Raw genomic sequence first — 19,790 nt, forward strand, 5'->3', positions numbered from 1 at the left:
AGAAATGGTGTCCCCCGTGTGGAGGGGATAAAATTAATATTCCTAAGGTAGGTTGGTTTGATAGGACTTTAGTGATTCCACCTAAAGGAAGTCATGAAGACGAGGTCCCTCCCTGGCTACTATAGTGCTTCTGATGCACATATTATGAGCTCAAATGAGCTTTTCATATAAGTGATATATTATCCCTAGAAATATCATTTTTGACTTAAAAAATTTAGCCCTAAAACAGACATAAGCCACTACAACTCATTCAAACTTAGGGACACTATAATCAATCATCTGCACATGCCTTTGTGGGGTTTTCTTATGCCCATGTAACCCCTACTTCCTCTTATGCCTTCACGTGGTCAACAGAATCCATGACTGGGAACTCTGTCTGATACCAACAAGAATTTATAGTTATTTCATGGGAACAAATCGCTTTAAGAAGTATTTTTACTTTAATTTGGTTTAAACACAGAGAATTTACCATAACATTGTGGCACCCAATTTTTTTTGAAAGACTTTTATTTGGTTTAAGTGCAAATAATTTACCATAACATTATGGTGCCAAAATTTTGTCGAAAGAATTTGATTTGGTTTAAATGCAAAGAATTTACCATAACATGGGCCAAGCGGTATGTAATTAGTGGTCCTATGTAATGATATTTATGTGTGGTGAGAATGAAGTTGGAGTTGATGATTTGCTAATATTTTTTCCCTTCTCATTCATATTGCCATATTAATAATCCATAGTCTAAATTTTGCTTAGTTGATTTGAGCATCATGGGTTGTGTAATCTTTAGAACTAAGAATTGAGGATTCTACATGTGTTTATTATTGTTTCCTCTTCATTATGTGGATTATGTTGGATGTTGGCATTGTTGTATTTGTCCATCAATATTGTTAGACGATGTGTAGAAGTGTGAGGTTGTTGTTAAAGTTGAGGGTTCACAAGAATGTTATGTGCATGCACACTTGAAAAATGATTTGAATTTAATTCCATGCGAATTTTATCACAAGATATAACCTTGAATAATATAATCAACTCCCTAATTGTAATCATTCATTGATCCAATAAAGAAGTGTTTAATAAAGTATAAATTTTTAGCAAATCTATAACAACCTTTGAATCCCCTATCACTTTTATTTTTAGATTGAAGAAGTGAAAAAATAAAATGACTAACATAAATGACTTATTTATATTATTGTAGTACTTTCTAGGTAGTCATATTTTTGTTTGTAGACTAAATTATTCATTCATGTTAGTCGTTTTTAGTTGGGTCAACTGAGATTGCTCAATTTTGGTAGTATTTCACTTTAAATAGCTACTGTGACCATTGTTTTGAGTCACCTAGTCAATAATTTCATCATTTTCTACTAGTGAAGGCATATATAGGAAGTGTAGGAGGCTTTTCCCCAACATCTACTCTCCTTTGACTCGAAGTGATCCATAGAATCACTTGTCTACAACTCTAGGTCCATTGGCAATAATGAAATCAAATGAATACGAGGATATAAGGGAGCTAGATCCACTTTTCTTGATATTTTCGAGGGAAGCAACCCTCTTTCCAAGGAGGTTTCCCTTCATTCATCTTTGTATAAATTAGTAATCCAAAGAGCTCATTATGGTTTGATTTTTTGAAGCAAGGAGGGCTCCCAAGCACCAAGTGCTCAAGAATGTCATTTCTATTCTTATTTACATCATGTATATGAAATCTATTTTATGTTAATGAAAGTTCTACTTTTGCTTCACATATGGGTTTGTTGTAGAGGGTTGAGTCCCCTTGGGTTAGGTACCAACCAAGAGGCTCTAGTCCGTCTTTATGTATCTTGTTTATGCATTTAACAACATTTCTTTCGTTGTTTGAGCAAAAGTTTATTTGATAGAAGATTGTCGTTTTAGGCATGCTTACCACCTATGTTGTGTGAAGTGTGGTTGAGGAGTCTAAAAAAACAAGGCAAAAATATGTGGTTGCTTTCCTTTGCAATTTGCTAGGATTTAGCTCATTGTCTCTTGCATACTCTATTTCTGCATTCTAGGAGTTAAAATCATCTTTCTCAACTTTTCATGTATGTAGGCTAGATGCACGTTTTAAGGTGAATTAGTTCTTAATGAAAGAAGATCCTTCTTTGTTTGATTTCATAAAATTTGACTCATCCTTTTTTTGCTTAGCTTATTTTGCTGCAAGTTGATCATCAGTTTGAGTGTAAGAAAATGGATTGTTGTTGGTTTGCAAGTACTATAAGTGGATTTTAGGGTTGGCACACTCATCTTACATTCCCCTTGTCACCATCAACTCCTTTCTTCTCATCCCACACTTCCCTCAAAATTCTGTCACGAAGACCATATTTCTATTAGATATCATTTTTGGGATTCAACTGCGTTAAGTAAGTCATTCAAACGTATGACCATTTCCATGAGAGGTAGTCGTAACTGACTAATTTCTCATGATTTTTGAATAGTTCACTTAGCACTCATTGCATCGGGTGATGCTCACAGGGGTGAAGAAGTGGGATTGAAACCAGTGAAATGTGGAGAACGAATCACATAGCATCAATCATCACTTCCGGGGCTTGCACCCGGTAACCAGGACTTCCTAGGAGGTCACCCATCCCAGAACTCCTCTGGCTCAAGCGCGCTTAACTGTGGAGTTTTCCCCACAATCAAGCCCACTTAGCTTGCTACCCCATTTGCAAAACCTTAGCAAATGGGGTAGCAAGCTAAGTGGGCTTGATTGTGGGGAAAACTCCACAGTTAAGCGCGCTTGAGCCAGAGGAGTTCTGGGATGGGTGACCTCCTGGGAAGTCCTGGTTACCGGGTGCAAGCCCCAGAAGTGATGATTGATGCTATGTGATTCGTTCTCCACATTTCACTGGTTTCAATCCCACTTCTTCACCCCTGTGAGCATCACCCGATGCAATGAGTGCTAAGTGAACTATTCAAAAATCATGAGAAATTAGTCAGTTACGACTACCTCTCATGGAAATGGTCATACGTTTGAATGACTTACTTAACGCAGTTGAATCCCAAAAATGATATCTAATATAATGCACTGCGTAAATCCCCCATACTTAAATTCAAAAAGAGTCAAGGGACCATATTTCTAGTTTATTTGAGGGATGCTGTGTGCATTTCTTTTCGTGTACGATGGGCGTCTGAGAGGTACTGGGCTTGGAAAAATCCTCACACAACCCCCATATACCCTTACCTACCCTTTCCCACCTTCAAAATACCTTTTTCTCCCTCAAGATGCTCACATAATCAATCCTATAGCAAGATAGGGAAATCTTGTAGCAATCCCTAAAATTGGCCACCTTTGCTCCAAAAGCTTGGTTTTTGTCTCTTACACTTGAATAATGACCCCTAGGTTCTAAATACATGATTTTGGAAGACCCAATACCACTTTGAACTTGCCTTTTTCTCACTGAAATTACACTTCTGCAATTAGGGTTGGGTGACAGATTTCTAAATTGAATGATAATGATGATTTTCATATGAAATGAATATGAGTTCTTTTACTCCAACCAAGTACCTTTGAACACAATGATTAAGAGGGTGATTTTCCAATGCAAAGTAGATTAGGCCTATTTCTTTGAATTCATGCTCATAGTATTTCAATTACAGAGTGTTGTTCTTGCATAGGATTAGTTTCTTTTCAAAGCAACTTTTCATATTTTTCAATTAGACCAATGATTCACATTCTTGCAAGTAGCAAAAGATTTATATTCTGCAAGTAGACAAGTACTTTTCATTCCTACAATTAGCATAGCCTCTACATTCTTGCAACTAGGGTTAAAATTTACATTTTATGAATGACACTTTCCATTTCTACAAGTAGAGCAATTGTTTTCATTCCTGTAGTTAGAGTACAACTTTATTTTTCATGCAATTCCCTTCCTCGAGCTAGCTAAAAGGGTGGTGTTTGTATGCTTTGATATGGTCCATTGTTAAAGGTGGGATCTACTATGCATACAACACTGTCACCTCTTAAGCTTGTATGAACCCCAAGTTGATAATTAAAGTTGGTAGCCTTGGGAGTCTCAACAATCTTGTTTAGATACTGGGGCTCATCAGGTTTAAAAGGAAAAGATTGAAGAACATAGGCAGAGGAGGATAACCAAAAAAAGGGCATGGGGAGCTATGTGAAACTACAATAGGAGGTAGATAGACTAAGAGAAGAGATGGTGATTTTAAGATTGCAAGGAGAAACAACAAACAATAGTGCCTTGAATACTACTGGGCCCTAAAGCATGAGTTTGAAGAAACTAAGAGAGAAGTTGCACTCAAGGACAACATAGTTGGAATTTTAGAAATTCCATTAGGGACCATGGCATATCTTGTCATGGATTAGAGTATAATTAAACAACTAATACCTATGATTTGTTCCTTAAAGAATAATGGCATAAACACTAGATCAATAAGCTTACATAGCTTGGATAATTTGAAATCCAAACACCTCAAGCACTAATACAACCATTTCAAAACAATAACATGGAAGAGAAATAAAAACTTTGTGAATTCTATCTTCATAATTTCACACTCTCTATCACATACTTGGGATCCAAATCCCTATATGGGGTATATACAATTGATGGCTCTAGGATCATGGTTGAGAGACGAGCAAATGAGATTTAAGGAGATGAAGAAATGTAAGAAAAAAAAGTTGTCTAGTTTTCTATGGATAAGGGATAAACTGTCACAAACCTCTGAATAGTCACTCATGACTTTTAATATTTAATTATGACTAAAAATTTAAAAGTCCCGAAAATACTAGTTGACGTAAATATTTATATTTTGTTGTTAAGTAAAAACTTTTTTTTGTTGTTGTTAACAATCTTGAGAATGTGTTAAGGGTTGTCAGGTGGAACTTAAATCCTAATTGTTAAGGAAAACAATTAGTATTGGTTATGGCCGAGAAGGGGGTAGAAACAAAAGAAGGAAAACTTTCTCCTTTTCTCGTTATTATTCAGCTAAATAGGAAAGAATATACTAGGAAAAGAAAGAGAAAATGACTAGATATAAATGCCATGAAGTTGGTTCTGTGTGGGAATATTATGGGAGAGAAAGACAGTAATGATTCCTGAATATAACCAGTGAGAGAAAAAGACTAGTTGGAACCCAATAGAAATAAAGAAAGACACTGCTTTAAGGGTTCAGGAGGGAATACCTTGTAAATATTCCTCGAATTGTTTCCTTGATGTAGAGGACTAGAGCTTGGGGGTAGCTAGATGTGGAAGTCAACTTAAATTTTGGAGGACCGTGGGAGACCTTATAACATTTACAGGAGAGATTAGATAAGTATTTTTCAGTGTAGAATTTTTTTTAGAAAATTATGGTCGAGAAAATAGAATAGATATTGAATTCGTACTTGAGAATTTATTCTGAAATTGTAACTATGTAATTTATAGATCTATGGATGGGTATAGTTGTGCATTCCTAACCTGCAAGAGGTCAAATTGTAAGTACAATTATGGTGGAAAAGGTAATGCATATTTCAGAGACTCTAGAAGCAGGTGGTATGTAGGTAAGGGTTTTAATAAAAGAAAAATGTTAAAGCTCTAATTAATCCCATTATCTTAGGTTTTTAATTAATAGTATAAACAGAGAGAGTTGTGTAAGTCAAAGAAACTATCTGAAAGAAATGTGTGTATATATAGTAAACTGTAAATATTTATAGGTTGAATGCTAGAGATTGAGCCCAAGTTAGTTACCCCAAGAAGTTAGTAGACAAGTTGGATGTCCACCTACCTGGTTGGCTAACAATATTGAACTCTAATAGATAGGTCTTAGAAAGAGAAGGAAAGCCCCAGGTCAGGCCCTGCCAAGTCTTCTGGACTAATTTGTTTAAACAAAGAGTAACCTATAACTATAAAAATTGTTTTCTCATCCATTCCTCTGTACAAGTTGTGTACAAATATAGAGATAAATAGTAAAGACAAACAACCGTATTGTAGAGACAAACAAGAATTATATATATATATATATATATATATATATATATATATATATAGATATATATATGAATTTCTATATAATCTCAAATATCCTTTCTGTTGAAATACTTTAAGAGAAATTCTATACATTTAATGGAAAATGAAATACTGCCTTCATACAATAGAATAAATTTTCGTAGAAAGAATCAAGTGTTCTCTCCACGCTATTATGAATACTATCACATATATTCAAGATTAATATAGAGAAATTCTTATAGGTAATTTTTTATAAAATAGTACAATATATATGAACATTAACATAAGGATTTTTAACAGAATACACAAATAGCATTGCTTAAGAAAGATAATGTATAACCAATTGCAACAATGTCTGTCAAAATATTTGGGTCAAAGTTAAGGACAATATTATAACATATAAAAAATTAAATAAACATTGCAACTTCGGTAGAATAAGACAAATAAAAACAAATGTCGAAGGAAATTCTTAATATAAGATTCTTGGAAAATAAATTTTCTAATATAGACTTGCCATATACATATATATATCTATATATATATATATATATATCAAAGAACTTCTATAAGAGCTTAGTTGATTGGCTTCATTAAACAAGTTTCTTTGTAATCGCATAAACCTTAAGTCATGAAACTCCAAGAAAGGGTCTTGTTCTCACGCTAGAGTTAAGGCCAATATTATAGCATATAAAAATTTAAATAAATATTGCAACTTCGGTAGAATAAGACAAATAAAAACAAATGTCAAAGGAAATTCTTAATATAAGGTTCTTGGAAAATAAATTTGTCAATATAGACTGGCCATATATATATATATATATATATATATATTATATATATATATATATATATATATATATATATATATATATATATATATATGTATGTATGTATGTATGTATGTATGTATGTATGTATGTATGTATGTATGTATGTATGTATGTATGTATGTATGTATGTATGTATGTATGTATGTATCACAAAGAAATTTTTTAAGAGCTCAACCGATTGGCTTCTTTAAACAAGTTTCTTTGTAATGGCATAAAACCTAAGTCGTGAAACTCCAGAAAGGGTCTTGTTTTCACAGTTGAGTACCCTGGAGAAGAAAAAAACTAATTAAGAACTTGGGTAATTTGGCAATCGGGTAATAACTCCAAGAGTGATAGAAAAACCCTTAACATGATAGATATGCCTCGAGAGGGGAGGGGCTAACCTGCAAATAGTCAATAAGTCTATTAGAAGCCTGGAGAAGATGATGGAAGGGGAAAGGAAAATCAACACAACTCATATTAATATCATTACAAGGAATACCTTACCTTAATTGCAAAGGATACATAGTTTCCATTTCGATCCTACAACTATGGTAAAATACAACGATTAGAAAAAATGAATTTGAAAATTTGGTATCAAGAAAGAAATTTTCCTAAGGTTAATTCGAAAAGTGTTACCTGACATTTGTATAATAGTGAACCTGTGCTTTTTCCATTGGAAAACAGAGGAGCATAGCCTCAAATTATTTTATTTTTTTCTTCTGTAACCTTTGGAAGAGGGGTACCTGAGGAAAACATCACAAAACAAAAATATAAGCACTATAATTTGCATGAGTGGGAAAATACATTGATGTGTCTTAAAAAATACCAATAGAATTGACATTGACAAGTTACTACAATAAAAGGAAAAACAATCCCTAACCTAAAGCTAACATAGAGAATTATGCATTGAAGGACCACCGTCGCTTTACAAAATTGAAGTCATGGAGGTTGAGTGAGTTCAGTAAATAACAAAGACCTTGCTAAGGGTAAAACATTTACAAGGGCGTAACAAAGGTAGTGAGGTTGTAGAGCTTGCTATGAATGAGAGAAAGAGAAAATGAGGCTAGTGTGGAAGTAAAGGTGAGAGTTGTTACATCAAAACTATCCCCAAACTTGCACCATCATCAATCAAAACCCTAATACATGTGGAATGCTGATGCTAAGAAACCTAATAAGCACAACAAATAATGGTACAAATTCTAGGTTGTTTCCATGCACAAATCCACAATGCATTACAACTTGCGAGATTTAGAGATTTCGAAAAAATAAATATGTTAAGTTACAAGTTACATTGTGGAGGAGGATTTCCATATAATATATCAACCATATCCATGCGATGATGTGATACTTAAATATCATATGATTACTATATAAGAGAATTGGTGCAACCATTCAAGCTCTTATGGATCAAGAATCATCGTGGTGTAGGAACTTATAGTTAAAGGAGTAACCTTTTTTTAGGGTTCTGAAATTCCTTTATAACCTAAGCTATGAATAGTTTGTATGTAATGGGAAGATATCACATTATATATGTTGTAAGACAATGGAAGTCTATAGGAATACCTGTAAATTAAAGTGAATAACATATATTATTACCTATGACAAGAGTGTGTATAATGGAGAAGTAAAATAAAACATATAACTTATATTTAGCCAAGGTGAGGAGTAAAGGTATGACTTGGAAACCATAGTAATTGTTGGCATTAGATCAATGTGTGTTGGTGGAGAAAGAAATTAGATCTTGTTGATTTGTTTCAAATGCAATCTAATGAAAAGTGCATATAAATGCTTCCTATTTCCTAGCTTATGTTTGAGACAAATTTGATTATATCTCTACAAGATTTCACGGTTGCATGTGTTTAAAAAAAATATTCCACTTATGTTATTTTGTGATAATATGAAGTTTCTTTTTTGTGAGGAATGTTATAGGTGGTATCAGAGGACAAGTTCAAAACTAAGGCCTTTGGCCAACCATGAATGCTATATTTCATCTAAAAGTGAAAATTTCTAATATTTCATAGTTAATATTGATAGAGGAAGATGAGATAAAAGGAAGGTAACATGGCAGAACCTTAGGATGACACTCACATTGGTGAGGACAAGACCTATGGACATCTCGGACAACAAGCTTAGCCCATACCAGAGAGATGTTAAACATGATGAAAGAACTACAAGCTAGAATAGTAAACCTTTGTGTTGATCATGAACAATTACTAAAATATAGTACAAAGCAAGAACAAATAATCAAGAATTTGATAGATAAATCAAATTCTAAAATGGTGGAGGCAGTGAAAGAAGGAGAAAATAAGGAAGAAACCTCTAAACAAATGGTGGTGGAAGAGGAAGCTGAAAGTAACAAAGGAAAAGTTGAAGAAGAGGAACACAACTCATCCATAATTCAGACTAAGCCTAAAAAGAAACCCAAGGTGGAGTTGCATGGGGAATTTAGAAAAATCAGACCCCTAACGTATTATTGGGAATTATAAGAAGTGGAAGAATCTTGTTTGTTGAACATAAATCAATATTTTTAGGTTTATGATTATACCACCGAGTTAAAGGCCACCAAGTTAGCCACTTACCAGTTTCAAGGGAAATCCATACCTGTGGTGGGAAGAAGTTCAAACAATTCATAACTTGGAAGGAAAAGAAGTTAACTGGAAGGAATTCTAATGATTATTCAAGGAAAAGTATTGAACATAACAACATTTTGATGATAGGGTAAATTGGTTTCATGATTTGAAACTAGGGAAAATGTCTATGGACGAACTGATAACTAAATGTACGCATCTGCTACGTTATGTGTCTTACATAAAATAAGTAAAAGAAAAAATTCAGTGGTTCATAAGCTGTCTTTTGCCCTACTTCAAGGAGTGAATTGAATATGATAACCCAAAGACTATGGATGAGGTTATTTGAAAAGTGAGAATTTTCTACTAGCAAGCCAAACAAAAGAGTGATAACTCAAAATCTTGGCTCAATAAAAAGAAAAAAATGAGCAATGCAAAATAGTAAGGTATGAAAAAGTGGATAGTTTAATTACAGTGACAAAGGAGGGAAAAATCATAGCTTTAACAAGAAAAATGGTCATCCCTATAAGTCACAAGTGAAAACCCATATTGGGTCCAAGCAAAATGGATTGTGTAGGGACTTAATGGGAAAGACAAAGAGGCATTAAAATCTCGGGGTTGTGGTGAAACCCACCTTTTACAAAACTGCCATTACAATAAAAAATTAGTACAACACCTTCAGAATGTCCAAGAGGCTTCCGCCGTCAATGATGTAGTGAGATTTTTTTTTTCTCGCATTAGCACAACTTTGGAGGAGCAACAGGTAGAGAACCAACCCACCATAGTGGAAATAGAAGGTACTATCCTTGACCAATTTGTTTATGTATTAATTGATCTTGGTGCCAATTAGAGGAAATTTCAGCCTAAAAGTAGCTTCCTAAGGAAAAATCAAGAAATTAGTAAAAAATGCCATGTAGATAAATTTTTAATATTACTTTACTTTTATCTATGTTCCACAATATTTATTAGCACGAGATTTAATAAAAAAAATTAATATATTATTTCTAGTTTTTTTATTTTATCGAAATCCCTCAATATATGACACTTTTATTAAAATAATTGTTTATATATATTTTATATTTAAATTTAACTGTCTATATTTATATTTTATATTTAACTATTTTTTTGGTGTTTTTTTAATGATATTGTCTACTGAAGCCACAATTTCAACTGTAATATATATTTTTGTCGAAATTAGGTAATTTGTCCTTTCTAGAATACGTTTTTGCACTATTTAACTATTTTTTAGTGACCTATTTTTGATTATTTAACTATTTTATATTTAATTATATTTAACTATTTAACCATTTTTTTTTCACAAGAAAAAAGCGGTAACCTTTTATTTAAAAAATGAAAATTTACACAAGCAGATGCATTGAAGCATTTCCATAAGTTGCCCATTGGGCTCGAGTGCTTTCGCACCCCATGCAACGTTGCAAAACTAACATGCATTTAGAAATAAAAGAAAGAAAAAGAAAGAAGAAAGGAGAAAAAGGCCGAAAAATTGGTTTCCGGTAGTGAGTAGAGGACTCACACCCCATGTTTTTCTCCCTTTTTTCTTTTCGACCTTGCGCCACTCTCCTTGAGTAGGCTCGATCGAAGCTATGACTAACTGTGTTTCTGCTTTCTGTGAGGCTGTTTCCTTGTCTGAGTCTGAAGTATCTGAGTGGTGATGCCATTTGATCCCTCCCATACTCAGATCCTCGCTTGCCTTCTCTGCCTGATTTGAATGGAACTGTGAAGCCTTGTTGTCTGATGTGGTTTCCTTCTGAGTCTCCTTTTCTTGGGAAATCTCAGCATTCTCTGCGGGGGTATCTTCCTCTTCTGCTTCTGATTCTTTGTCCTCTGAGTCAGGAGGGGGAAATTGCCATCCTTTCCTCTGCTTCCATTTCTGCTTCTTTTTACTGTTTACTTTCTTGGCTTCTGGACATGTACTTTGCAAGTGTCCTATCAGCCTACAGAGCCTACATCTGAAAGCAGTGTTTTCATAGTCTAGTCCTTGCAGCCAATTTTGTTGTTTGTAGATCAACCTTATATTGTCTGGCAGTCCTTTACTTAGATCTACTTCCACACAAATGCGTGCAAAAGTGTAGACCCTTTCATCAATCCCTTCCAGATCTGTTTTGATATATTTCCCTATGTTGTTCCCAATTCCTTCCAAAACTCGTTCACTCCAAAAGTGAAGGGGAAGGTTATATAGGCGGACCCAGAATGGCACTTTGGAGACAATAATTTTGTTTGGATCAAAATCTGGAAACCATGGGGTCATAAATAGACCCGATGTTCCCCAAAACCAAGGCCCAGCACTGATGATTGTATCTCTGACTTCCGTGGATGCAAATCTAACTATAAAAAACCGCTTGGAGCATAAATGTATATCACATTCCATGGTCCAATTGGTGAAGATCCAGTGAAATAGGTCCATTGGCTTTGGCCAAAAACTGTTAAAACGACAAATTAGGGCCTGTGTTTCATAGGACTTAACGAAATCATCAAGCCCTGTAGAATCAATGTTAAGGGCTGGGGTTTGCCCTAGCTGATCTACTATGTATGAGCTAGGTGTATATCCACCTTGATCTGGAGAGAACCCTGGATCTCTGTTACCCTATAAAATGTTTTTGTAGGAGGAGCCTCCCTTGGGTTGATGCTGAGATGCTGTCTTTTTCCCCTTGTCTCCTCCTGAGGAGCATGGCTGTCCCTGAGGCAGAGCCCCTCCTCTTAGCCTAAGGTTTAAAACAATGGTTGTTTCTGGACTAATATCATAGTTTTTCAGGGTTTTGCTATCCTGGAGGGACCACCTACCACTGACCAAATGTTGGATCTGAACAGGGTATCCCGTCGATGCCCATATTTGCTGTTTCAACTGCATGATGGTGCTTTCTGCATGTACCCACACTAAACTGGTTTTCCCCACAAGGGTTTTAATAAAAATCTGAAAACGAGTTGTTGTTACCTGTAGCCTGGGTTTTGACTGAGTTCCTGATCCGCCTAATCCAGTGTCGCGGCTAATTTCCGTGTGCTCTGGCTGTAAGCGATCTTCCAGATCTGACCTCATATAGGGTCGTTCTTCCATTTGCAGGTCTAGATCTACAAACCCGATGCTCGATCTATGCTCATTGCCACAGATCTGTGGGTATATCGCCCGATCGGGGCTAAAACTATTTAACCATTTTATATTTAACTATATATTCTATATTCTTTGCCACAATCCAGTAATTTATCCTTTTTGGAATAATATTTAACTAATTTGTCCTTTTTGGAATATGTTTTTTTAACTATTTAAATATTTTATATTTAACTATAATTATATTTTATTGTTAACTATTTTATATTTATTGATTTGAGGCTTTTGCGATCTATGCTTTGTGTGGTGTTATCTTCTAGATTCATCGCATCGCATTTTATATTAACTGTAACTGTCTATATTTATCTTTTCTCTCTCTCTCTCTCTCTCTCTATATATATATATATATATATATATAATTATTTTTTTGGTGTTTTTTTTTTTTTTTTTTTTTTTTTTTTTTATGCATGGTTATTAATGTCAAATGAGCCTACATTTTAAATTTATATTTTTCACTAATATCAAGATTTACATTGCATTAATAAGTTTTTTGATATTATATTTCATATGGGTGAAGTAGGTAAATAACATTAAGAAAAAAATTCACGAATACCTCAATCAATAATAAAACATTCCACTAATAACCAAATTGATGATAAAATATTTCACAAATACCCAAATTAAACAATTTAAAATTATTTAGGACATGTACCTCTTTTTAAATTTAGAGAATTTTAATTGGTTTACATATTATGACATGTAAATTACGTGAAATTTCCTGGGCACTTTTAGGTTGAAATTTCCTCTAATCCAACCTAAGTTATGTTAGCTGTAAAGTTATAGAAAACTATAAATTAGTGCATGAAAAATATAAAAAACCCTGGTTGTTTCAATTGGCTACCAATGCAAAAAGAAGGGTCACAAGGTGGGTAAAAGCTTTCTCAATTGTGTTGAATGGGAAATAGAACATAGTCAATTTAAAAGTACTTCCATTAGGCTCTTACGATGTCCTGATAGGCATGGATTGGTTGGAAATCCATAAAGCACTTGTTAATTGTCTTGAAGAAACAATTACCTGCATGAATGATAGTGGTGAAACTTAAGTTATAAGAGGCATACCCATTCCTGTTTCGATATGTCAAATATCAACATTAGAGTTGAGGAAAGTGGCTAGGAAAGAGTGTCAATAATTTTCCATCAAAGTAGAAAATGAGTCTCAGGACAAGACATCTAAGTTATTAGAATAAGTGGACGTGGTGAGAAATTTCCAAGATGTATTTTCAGATGAGATCCATGGGCTTCCTCCCAAGAGGGAAATAGATTTCTCCATAGAACTAGTGCTAGGAGCAACACCGGTATCCAAATACCCTTATTGAATGACTGTACTAGAACTTATGGAATTGAAAATTCAATTGCAGGAATTGTTGAGTAAAGGGTATAATAGGCCTAGTGTGTCCCCATGGGGTGCAGCCATCCATTTTTTTAAGAAAAAATTGGAAGGTTTAGGCTATGAATTGACTATCACCAACTGAATAAGTTAATAGTTAAAAATAAATACCCTTTACCCCACATCGATGATATCTTTGACCAAGTTAAGGAGGCAACTATGTTCTCTAATATAGACCTCATATCGGGATATCATTAGCCAAGGATTAGAGAATAAGACATACCAAACAACTTTTTGAATTCGGTATGGGCACTATGAATTCACAAAGTTATCTTTTGGGCTCACAAACACACTTGCCACTTTCATGTGCTTAATGAACAATGTGTTCAATAGATTTTTAAATAAGTTTGTGCTAATTTTCATAGATGATATATTCTAAGATGCTGGTAGAACTAAAAGAAAAATGGAAATAATTTTAAGAACCTTGTGGGAGAACCAACTATATGAAAAATTCAACAAATGTGAATTTTTTCAGGACAAGAGACAATATCTTGGCCACATAATTTCTAAGAAAGGGATAGGAGTGGATTTTGAGAAAGTGAAGGCTATTATTGACTTGCCTGTACTGAAAGACGTGGCTAATATAATATCATTTATTGGAATAACTGGCTATTAATGTAGGATTATAAAGGGGTTTTCCAAACAAGTGTATCCTATAACCTACTTACAGAAGAAGGGGGTAAAATTTGTATGGAGTCAACAATGTCAGGAAAGCTTTGAAAAGCTGAAATACTTAATCACTGTCACACTGTTACTCAAAATAAGAGATCCAGAAAAAGACTTTGAAGTGTGTACAAATGCTTGCCTGGAAGGCCTAGGAGGTGTACTTATGCAAGAGGGGAATTTTGTGGCTTATGAGTCTCATAAATTAAAAGAACATGAGAAAAATGATGCAGTCTATGATTTAAAGCTAGCAGCTGTAATTCAAGCCCTCAAAATGGAGACATTATTTGGTTGGACATAAATTCACTTTAATTATTAACCATGTAAATTTGATTTATTTATTTATTTTTAGATAACTCGATATGAACACTAGGCATGGTAGGTGGATGGCGTTCCTAAGCGAATATGACTTTGATATTAAACACATAAAGGGAAAAGAGAATAAGCTGGCGAACTCCTTAAGTCACATTTTGAAACAAGTATATGATATTTCTATAAGTCAATGTGAAATAGACTTGTTGTAATAGGTCAAAGAGGAAACATTAATAGATCAGACTTATAATAAAATGTATGAAAATATGCAAACTAAATTTGATTTAGACAAGTGGAATGATTATGAAATAAACTAAAATGGGTTGTTAACCTATAAAAACATAATTTATATACCACATCAAGAGAAAATAAAGTGATTGATAATGGATGAACACCATAAGAAACCTTTAGCATGGCATCTAGGCTACCAAGAAAAGATAATAACCCTTCGAAAAGAGTTATTTTGGCCCATAATGAAAAAATAAGTTGTTGAATATCCGGGTAGGTGTCAAGAATGCCAGCAAATGACATCAAAACATCATCACCCAGCTGGATTGTTGAACCCTTTACCTATACCATAGTGGAAGTGGGAGGTGATCTCCCTAGAATTTATCACAAGATTGCCTCAGACATGAAAACAACATGACTCCATAATGGTAGTAGTTGATAAACTAACAAAGGCTACCCATTTTATTCTTGTGCAATCCACATACAAATTTGTACGAGTGTATGATATTTTTATGAGGGAAATTTTTAAGTTGCATGGCATACACAAGATAGTCATATCAAACAAGGATCCAAAGTTTACCTCGTATTTCTAGAGGCCACTGTTTATTAGATTGCGTACACAGTTAAACTTCAGTATTGTGTACCATCCATAGAAAGATGGGAAGAATGAAATAGTGAATTAGATTCTTGAGTACATGCCATATATGTATGTCATGAACCGACCTACAAAATGGGAGGAATACATTCACTTGGTAGAATTTTCCTATAACAATGGCTATCAGGCCTCATTGAAAATGAATCCCTTTGAGGCTTTATATGGGATAAAGTGTCATGTACCTCTAATTTGGAGCCTACTTGAGGATAGGTTGGTGCTAGGACTATAACTATTACAAGAAATGGGGTAGACGGTAAGGAAAATCAAACATAATTTAACAGAGGCACAAGATAGACAAAAACACTAAGCTGATATGAAAATAACTCCTAGAGTGTTTCAAGTGGGGAAGCATGTTTATTTGAAAGTAAAACCAAAGAAGAGTTCCTTGCAGTTAGGGAATTATTCTAATTTGGCTCCTCAATTCTGTGGGCAATTTTAGATATGGGCCAAAGTGGGGCCAATGGCCTGTCAATTAACTTTACTAGCTCATATTAAAATTCATAATGTTTTTCATGTTTCTCTACTAAAGAAATATATATATGATCCTAATCACACAATTAATTGGAATGTTGTAGGTCGAACTAGAAGGAGAGTTCCAGGTTGAACCTATAAATATTTTGGATTAGAGGGAAACTACTCTTCATAATAGAACAATTTCTCAAGTCGAAGTGTAATGGAATCACTTTGGCCCTGAAGAGGCCACTTGAGAATTGGAAAAATAAATGAGAGAGGATTTCCCTATGCTATTCCAAAGAATAATGGAATTTAAAACATCGAGGACAATGTCCCTTTTAGGGGGAGGGGAGATGTAACACCCCTAGATAATTACTCATGACTTTTATTGTTTAATTATGTCTGGAAAGTTAAAAGTCCAGAAAAGTTTGGTTGATGTAAATATTATATTTTGTTGTTAAATGATTTTTTTTTTTTTAACACTCTTGAGAATGTGTTAAGGGCTGTGAGGTGGAACTTAAATCCTAAATGTTGGAATTGTTTATGCTAAGAAGGGGGTAGAAGAAAAACAAGGAAAAATTTATCCATTTGCCATTATTATTAATTTGAATAGGAAAGAATAGACAAAAAAAATAAAAATGGTTGGAGATAAATGCCATGAAGTCCTGAATATAACTAGTGGGAGAGAAAGACTGGTTGGAACCCACGAGAAATAATGCAAGACACCACTTTAAGGGTTCATGAGGAAACATCTTGTAAATATTCCTGGAATTGTTTCCTTGACAGAGAGGAGTAGATATCAGAGGTATCTAACTATGGAAGCCAACTTACAGTTGGGAGAACTGTGAGATCCCTTATCACATTTCCAGGAGATATTAGATAAGTATTTGTCCAGTGCATAGTACTTTTTAGAAAACTATTATTGAGAAAATATAACATATATTGAATTGGTATTTGTGAATTTATTATGAAACTGTAACTATGTAATTTATAGCTCTCTGTATGGGTATAATTGTGCATTCCTAACTTGTAACATGTTAATCTGTAAGTAAAACTTTGGAGGCTGCTATGGTGGACAAGTAATGCATATTCTAGAGACTCTAGAAACAAGTGGATGTAGGTTAGGGTTTTAATAAAATAAAAATGTTAAAGCTACAATTAATCCCATTAGCCTAGTTTTTGGATCAATAATATAAATAGAGAGAGTGGTGTAAGTCAAAGAAACTATCTAAAAGAAATGTGTGTATATACAATAAACTATAAATATTTATAGGTTGGATGCTAGATATTGACCCAGGTTAGTTACCCCAGGAAGTTAGTAGACAAGTTGGATGTCCACCTACCTAGTTGGGTAACAATCCTAAACTCCAATAGATATGTCTCAGAAAGATAAGGTAGCCCCCAAGTCAAGCCCCACTAGGTATTTTGGATTAATATGTTTAAACAAAGAGTAACCTATAACTATAAAAATGGTTTTTTCATCCATTCCTTTGTACAAATTGTGTGCAAATATATAGATAAATAGTAAAGACAAATAACGGTATCGTAAAGACAAAAGAGAATATATATATATATATATATATATATTTGGAATTTCCTATATAGTCTCAAATATCCTCTATGTTGAAAGACTAAAGGAAATTATGTACATATAAATGGAAAAGGAAACACTGCATCATACAATAAAGTAAATTGTAGCTGAAAGAATAAAGTGTGTTATTCCTGTTGTTATGAATAGTATCACATGTATTTAAGACAAATACAGAGAAATTTCTGTATTGAATATTTTATAAAAGAGTACATTACATATAAACATTAACAAAAGGATTTTTAACAAAATATACAGATAACATTGTTTAAGAAAGATCATGTACAAGAAGTCGCAAGAATATTTGTCAAAATATTTGGGCCAGGGTTAAGGCCAATAGTATACCATATAACAATTTAAATAAACATTGTAGATTTAGCACAATAAGACAAATATAAAGAAATGTCTAAGGAAATTCTTGATACAAGGTTCTTGGAAAATAAATTTGTCAAGACCAACTGGTTGTTTATATATAAAAATATATCAAAAATAACTTATTTAATAACTTAGTCGAGAAGCTTCGTTAAACAAGTTTCTTTGTAATGGCATAAACCTTAAGTCATGAAACTCAAAGAAAGCGTCTTATCCTCATGATTGAGTACCCTGGAGGAAAAACAAGAAAAACCAATAAAGAACCTAGGTAATTTTCTAGTCGGGTAATAACTCCAGCAGTGATAGCAAAACCCTTAACATGATAGTTGTGCCTCCAAAGGGGAGGGTCTAACCTGCAAATGGTCAAGAAGTCTGTTAAAATCCTGGAGAAGATGGTGGAAGGTGAAAAGAAAAATTGGCACAACTCAATTTAATATCATTACAAGGAAGACCTTAACTTAAATACAGAGGATACAAGGTTTCCCTTCCGTGTTATGAAACCAGCTCAAGAAAAGATAGAAAAGAGAGATCAACGCCTTAGAATTCAGCCTCTTCGAGGGGGCAACCTCCTTTACATTACATAAATGAACAATTCTTGGATGATACAAATGACAAAACCTCCTTTCTATATATAGGAGTCTAAGGAGTCACAATATAATCCAGCCGACCTAACAATAATAATATAAAGCCACAAAAATAACAATAGAGGGATTCTATGGGGCACAGAAATAACAATATGGGGGTAATAGGGGCACAACAATATAAATAAGGGGTATAACTACAATAGTAATGGGGTAATCACTAGTATTATAGGGACCCAACATGCCCCTCTCCTTCAAAAAAGTGTTGTCCTCAACGCTTGAGCAGTTCTGGATACTTCTGCATAAAATTCTCATCCTCCCATGTGGAATCTTCAGCAGATAAGTTCTTCCACTTGATAAGATACTCTGAAATTGATCGATTTCGTAGCTGTCGAGTTCTTGTTTCTGTGACTGCTTCCGGTTCCAATATAATTTTTCCTTCCTCGTCAAGTTCTGGCAATATTGTTTGAACTGGGAGCTTGTCGCCTATAACCTTCTTTAAACATGAAACATGGAAAACTGGGTGCAATCGAGAAGCTGCAGGAAGCTCCAATTTGTATGCCATAGTACCAATCTTTTCCAACACCTTGTACGGACCATAATACTTTGGTGATAATTTATTATCCTTCTTAGCTTGCTTTAGGGACATTTGCTTATATGGTTGTAGCCGTAGGAATACCCAATCACCTACATCAAAACTTCTTTCACTGCGATGTTGATCTGCCTGTTGTTTCATTCTATTTTGTGCCAACACGAGGTTATCCTTTAAGAGTTGGAGGACTTGTTGTTGATGTTCGATGTGATGTTCCACTGCCTGAACCTTAGAATTTTCTCTTAAATATGATGTGATTGATGGTGGTTGATACCCATAAAGTGCCATAAATGGGGTCATTTTTGTTGCTGTATGGAAGGAAGTGTTATACCACCATTCAGCCAGAGGCAACCATTTGACCCATTGTGTCTGTTTATCAGATACAAAGCAACGAAGATATCCTTCCAAACATTTGTTTACTATCTCAGTTTGCCCATCAGATTGAGGATGATAAGATGAGCTATGAGCTAACTGAGTACCAAGACAAGAAAATAATTCTGTCCA

The sequence above is a fragment of the Pinus tabuliformis genome, chromosome 7, assembly GCF_031772625.1.
Source record: "Pinus tabuliformis cultivar Carrire ecotype Pingquan chromosome 7, CPIR1, whole genome shotgun sequence".
NCBI lineage: Eukaryota > Viridiplantae > Streptophyta > Pinopsida > Pinales > Pinaceae > Pinus > Pinus tabuliformis.